The sequence below is a fragment of the Eumetopias jubatus genome, unplaced genomic scaffold (genome assembly GCF_037043125.1).
Source record: "Eumetopias jubatus isolate StellerSeaLion01/CBP00866 unplaced genomic scaffold, mEumJub1_p1.0 scaffold_16, whole genome shotgun sequence".
In the NCBI taxonomy this organism is placed as follows: Eukaryota; Metazoa; Chordata; class Mammalia; order Carnivora; family Otariidae; genus Eumetopias; species Eumetopias jubatus.
In genome coordinates, this window is record NW_028274822.1 from 62,095,179 (window position 1) to 62,101,577 (window position 6,399).

At 52.3% G+C, this 6,399-nt stretch overlaps 1 pseudogene; it reads left to right on the forward strand.

The window, feature by feature from the left end:
* The first annotated feature begins 4,761 nt into the window (after positions 1 to 4,761).
* On the forward strand, positions 4,762 to 6,005 carry LOC114198089 (calcium uniporter regulatory subunit MCUb, mitochondrial pseudogene; annotated as a pseudogene).
* Positions 6,006 to 6,399: the final 394 nt, after the last annotated feature.

The window sequence follows — 6,399 nt, forward strand, 5'->3', positions numbered from 1 at the left end:
TACCTCCCCTTGCTTTCCTCAGTAGTAACCACATTAAAATATGCAACACACTTTAATCATCATGCTTTTTTCCATGGAGGCAAGCTATAAATAGATCAGACTTTTTTTTTTAGAGAGAGAGAGTGCCTGGGGAGAGAGAATCCCAAGCAGACTCCACGCTCAGCAGCACTGATCCCAACGCGGGGGTGCTGGATCCCACGAGCCAGAGATCATGACCTGAGCAGAAATCAAGAGTTAGAGGCTTAACTACTGAGCCACCCAGGCGCCCTTAGAACAGACTTTTAAAAGCATGAGCAAAGAACCAAATCAGTGGCCTAAAAGTCCGGATGACTTCCAGAAGCAGCAGGCCCTCTGAGCCAACCCTTTGCGTTCCCAGTGGATGGTGGGACGTGCGGGGGCTGTGCCGGTGGGCGCCACTCACCAGCTGGTTGACCCCGAGCTACCCGTGGAGCCTCTCTGGGCCTCCGAGTGAAACAGGTTAACCCGGGCTACTCCCGAGGTCGGGCAGAGTATGTGAACGTGCGCGCACACGGCTGCATCCAACACACGCACCACAAGAGCAGACAGATTTGCAGAAGCCAAAGGCTTCCCGCTCAGCGGCTTTGACCTTCCCTTCCCGCTGGTGAAGACATGGCGGGGGGGGGGGGGGGGACTCTGTCACCTCCTAAAGGCCTCCTGTAAAGGACGTGGGAAGACAAAGATCTGGAAGTGTGCGGAGTTCCATGCGCTGAGCTTCACTTGAGACGCTGGTGGTCGCCTACGCCTGGCCCTCCCCTGCCGCACCAGGCCCTCCCCTGCCGCGCCGACCCCACGCAGCCCGGGCCCCGTGACACCCCAGAACTCACTGCCAAACAGAGGGGGACGGCAGGGAAAGAAAGCTGAGGACCTAGTGTAGGAAAGGAGATCCCAACGGCTGCTTCAACTCCCGGTGTGTGGATTCTAGGCACCCAGGGCCCGGGGAGGTGGCCGGGGGGGGGGCAGGACCGCCACCACCACACCCGGCCAGGGAGGCCCCAGGAGTCTGGGGTTGGGAGGGGAGGGAATCGCAAGGGTGGGGGTGGCAGGTGGGGCATGATTTGGGGCCTCGGGGGATGGGGGACGGCGTGACTCAGAATACACACACTCATATGCGAGGGGCAGCCGGCTTCCTGTAGGCTCCTGGAGGTCAGAGGTTCCTGTGACTCTTCATCCGCCTCTGGCTCTGCTGTATCCACGACAAGAATGAAGGCCATTCTCAGCAATTAGACTGTCGACCTTCCAGAAAATGTCGACAGGACTCTACAGGGACGCGCTGTTATTATGAAGGGCCCGAGAGGAACCTGCAGAGAGACTTGGATCATATCGGCATAGAACTCCATCTCCTTGAGAAGAAAAAGAAGAGGCTCCAGGTTACAAATGGTGGGGAAACAGAGAGGAACTGGGTACTGTTCGCACATCTGTGCTCACGTCCAGAACGTGAGCAAGAGTGTTACACTGGCTTCTAGCAAAACGTAAGGTCTGTGCTCACTTCCCCATCAACATCATTCTACAGGAGAATGCTTCTTTTGTTGAAATCTGCCATTTCTTGGGTAAAAAATACACCTGCAGGGTATGGCTGAGGCCCGGCGTTGCTTGCTCAGTATCTCAGGCCCAAAAGATGAGTTAATTCTTGAAACGACATTGAACTTGTATCAAATTCAGCTGCTTTGATTCAGCAAGCCACAACAGTTAAAAACAAGGGTACCAGAAAGTTGGGGATGGTATCTATGTTTCTGAAAAAGAAACAGTTCAAGAGATGGCTGATGAATAAGATTTCAATCGTCCAGCTGCAGAAGCAGCAAGATGACTGATGAGTCCTCAGACTTACCTGTAGTATCTCAAAGATGCAATAAAAGTTGTATATTGATTGGGGAAAAAACCAAACATAGGCCTGGGTAACCTTGGACCCCCGCCCTCCAGTGCCCAGGACCAAGAAGTCCCACTGGAGAGGGCTGACAGGAGGGGCTCGCCCCGGGCTCCAGCAGCACCTGTGAGCATCGGCCCAGACTTCCTGGAGTTTGAGGAGGTGAGCGGGGGTGGGGGGGGCTGGGGGGGTGTTAGGTCAGTAATCAGGAGCAGGGCATTCCAGGTGGAGTGGGAGCACTGGCCGTGGGAATGCCATGGAAGGAAAGCTCCAAGTGCTGTGTGGCAGGGGAGGGGCATGGTGTTATCCAGGAGAGGGACAGGGAGGTGATGCTAAAGACACCAGGGCCAACTCAGAGGGCCTTGGGCACTAAGCACAGCAGTTAGCCCTTCATGCTAAAAACACTCAGAGAGTACTTTTGTCACTCAGTCTCTCCAGCGGTTGGTAGGCGAGCTGTGATTCCATGAGGCAATTTCATTGTTCACCAAGCATGCAACAGGGTGTCTTCTATTCGGTAGGATGATCTGATACATCCATGCATAAGGTATTTGGGGACTTTGACAATGTCTCCTGGAGGCTTCTTCCACCTAATAAGGGAGTCGCCCAGGTGGGGTTGGGGGAGGCATAGGAATCACCTGGTCCAACCTCCTGCCCAGGTAAATGACCTGGTCTCTATCTTACAGAGCCCCCCTCCCCCAACCCGGCCACTAGCCTTACAGTAGATTGCAGGTATGCCTGACAGATTCACCGCCAGAAAAGCAACAGTTACAGTAATTTAGTTTCCCCATCAGCCTTGGGGGAAGAGGAAGACGTGCAGGGCCAGAATGGCTCAGGGCCACTCTGATATGCTGAAATGCTGTGCAATCTCATATCCCCTGCGTAGGTCCAAATGGCCTGACTCAGCACGGGCATACCCTCTGTCCCCTCCCCATCCCCCGGATGGCCTCGCTTCTCACCCCCAGAGTCGGCCAAGCTCTGTGCACATCTGGCACCTGGACCAGATTCACCAAAACCATCTCAGTAAGGATCCGGATGATGAAAAGCCCTTTCATCCTTGTTTTAGATTTTAGCCTCCAACTGCCACTTACCAGAAGTGTTTCCATGTTGTGACTTCTTTGGTTCTCCACGTCTCAAGTGGAAGGTCAGTAGGGTGCCCCCAAGGCCTCTGCCCTGGACAGGGAGGCAGTTCCCCACCATTCTCATGCTGCAGGACCCATGTAGCACAGAGGGCCAGGTCTGCAGCCTCCCTGACTTGGAGAAGAGTGACTCTCACGAAGATATTAATGACTCAAGGGGCAACTGAGTGGCTCAGTTGGTTGAGCATCCAGCTCTTGATTTCAGCTCAGTTCATGATCTCAGGGTCCTAAAATCAAGCCCACTTGCCCCTCCCTCCTCAGGCTCCAAGCTCAGCAGGAAGTCTGCTCAGGGTTCTCTCCCTCTGCCCCTCTCCCTGCTCTCCCTCTCTCTAAATAAATAAATCTTTTTTTAAAAAAGATATTAATGACTTAAGGTCACACACACAGCAGGTATGTGGTTTTCTTTTGCAGTTTTCAACAACAAAAATTAAGTCAAAATCCTTAATCACCAGGCCCGTAGGTGACTCAGTTGGCTAAGCGTCTGCTTTCGGTTCAGGTCATGATTCCAGGGTCCTGGGATCCCAGCACCGAGTTGGGCTCCCTGCTCAGCGGGGAGTCTGCTCTCCCTCTCCCTCTGTGTGCACACTCGCTGTCTCTCTCTATCAAATAAATAAAATCTTTTAAAAAAAATCCTTAATCACATGTATTGCTATGAAGGTATGCCTCTCTGGTCATGTTCCTGCAGAGGTAGCTTTTTAGACTTATATGTGGGGCTTTTTATTTTTTCCCTGCAGCAGTCCATCTTCTCAGCATGGCCTTTAGATCTTTTGGGATTCTGATTCTCTCTTCATTTTATTGAAGTCCTGCCAGCACTAAGGCACCCAGGTGAGGGAGACAGGTGAGTTTCCCACGCCCTCATGTTACACGGTCTAACCTCCCCACCCCCCACTCCCACCCCCCTACTGCCCCTAGCTCAGGGCCAGCCTCCCTGTGAATGACTCCCTTACTCCCCAGAGCAGGAAGGTTTGCGCTAGAGAAAGAGATATTTGGACAGGGTGTGTCCTTCTTAAGAACCAGCTGCAGTTAGCCCCCTGAGGCTGGGAAGAATGTCGCAAGCAGGTTCCAACGCCCAAGGGGTGTCCCCGCGTTATGGTCTCACTGCAAACCAGGGCTCACCAAAGCTTTTGGACCCCGGACTACATCTATTCCCCGGGAGTCCCGCCTCCCACCTGCGCTCCCCTCCTCTTCATGGAGCCAGGGCCGCGAGGGTCCTGGGAGGCGCATCCTCGCCAGAACGAGCCACTGAGCAGTTACTTCTGCGGACCGAACTTTCTGGACCAAATTCCCCAGAGAAGAGTTCAGCTTCTGGGGAAACTGGCCCGGCACCCCCTGTTCCGCCCCGGGGGTGATTATCTGCGCCCCTGGGCCTGGGGTCGGGGTACGGGCGGAGGCCGCGCGGTGCTGGGCGGAGGCTGCCCTCTGCTGTCGGCGGTGGCGAACTGCGCGGCGCCCGAGGCCGCAGGCGCTCTCAGACATTGGCGCCCTGCAAAAACTTAGGCTCGGAGTTTACGCTGAGCCTTAGGGTATGATTTGAGATGCCTGTCCCTGGACGGCAGGGAGAACCTCGCTGCTCTGCTCTTCCGTACCCATGACTGTGCGGACACGGGATTTAGGCACCGTGACAGAGTAAATGCCATAATTCCATGTAATATGCCACAGTGCGTGGATAACCCCAAAATGTCAACATAGGTCATGGCCAAAGTAAAGATACGATGTAAAATTTGAGTCCAGTAAGAGAACAAGATGGAATTGAACGAGTTCATCCAGAGTTTACTCAAGTGTTTGGCAGAAGGTTTTTTTGTTTTTGTTTTTCATGGCTGTAATAATAACTTTGGAAAAGGCATTTAATGACTTTAAGTGAAATTTAAGATGGAATTGGAGCCCTGCTTCTGGACACTGACATGCAGAGTTTTGTGAGCTACAGAGTGTTGTGGGGCGGGGGCCAGCAAGAGGCGCCGGGAGGGCAGGGCGCCCCGAGAGTGCGGGGTGGGGGTGGGGCGGGGCGGGCGCTGCGGGGCGCTGGCCAGGGTTGGCTGACCTCGTCCGGAGGGGCTCCTGGCCGCGGGGTCCGCGGCTGCTGCCGACCCCCGGACCCCAGGGCCGAGCGCCTGCGTGGCCGCGATCACGGATGCTCCAGGTTGTGTGTGTGAAGCTGTGTGGAAATCTACAACACTATCAATCCCGTCTTCGGAGTTCAGCGGTGCCCCGTGATGAAGTAACAGTTAATGATAGAGCCGGCCTTCCCTTGCTAACACTTACCTGGCCATCCAGAAAAGCGCGCTGTCGATTTGTGGTCAAGCCAGTGTGTTATCAGCAGTCGGTTCCTTCCTCCGGGACCTCCAAAAGGAAGATAAAGGTGGCAAAACTGCCCCAATCTTCACAGCAGATGGCAGTGAAATTCCAGCTTTAACCTTGATGGAAATTTTGCTAACGAATATTTTAAACTTGTCATTAAGAGGTACGGTACCCCAAGAAAGAAAAAAACTGAACATGGAGCATGGGAAAATGGGAAATCTTTGGTTCACAGACTGTTTACAGCTTTGCGTTTAGAAGGGTTTCAGAAAAAGAGCGCCATTTACTGGAGAAACCGACCACCTGAAGGGACAGCCGCGGCCTCTCCAACAGATCAAAGCTGGAATCGTATCTTGCTCAGAAGCCAAAACCAGCAGCCGTGGGTCCACTTGGGGCCCAGTGGCCTCCCCCGCTGGGTGCACTCCTGGGATGTGATGGAACCAGGGACAAACCTCAGCACATTTGCAAATTCCATGGCCTTTTTTGCATACTTCGTAGTCACTCGACAGGATCATCCGTATCAGCTGTTAAGAGTAGGCAGTTTCTTCACTTCCTGCATAAGAAATCAAAGCAATGACATTCCATGTGGTGCAGTACAAGTTAAAAGATTCTGCCAAGACTATAGAATCCCTCAAACAGGTGGCCACTCAATCCGTTTGTGAATGCAAGGAAAGGAACTCAAGGAAAAGAGTTAATCTTACATTTTCAAATGTCACTGAATTTTTCCAGTATGTGCTGATTCTGCAACTTAGAAACTGGAGCTTTTTGAGTCCCACAGGGCCTTTGAATTTGAGTGTTTCGATCTCTTTTGTTAATTTAAAAAAATGCTTGAAAAAAAAGTGTTGTCAATTAAGTATTTCAAGGACAGGGATCATGGCTTTTTTTTTTTTTTTTTTTTGACATCTTCCCAGAATAGGAAAAATCTTAATTCAACTCCATTCAACATGCCAATAATCATTTATTGAACATATCCCAATAACACTACTTACTTCCTGTGTAAGACCTTAGGCTTCTTGTACTCTCTGTGCCTAGGTTTCATCATCTGTAAAATAGGTAATCATATCACCTACTTATAGGGTGAGGAGTAAA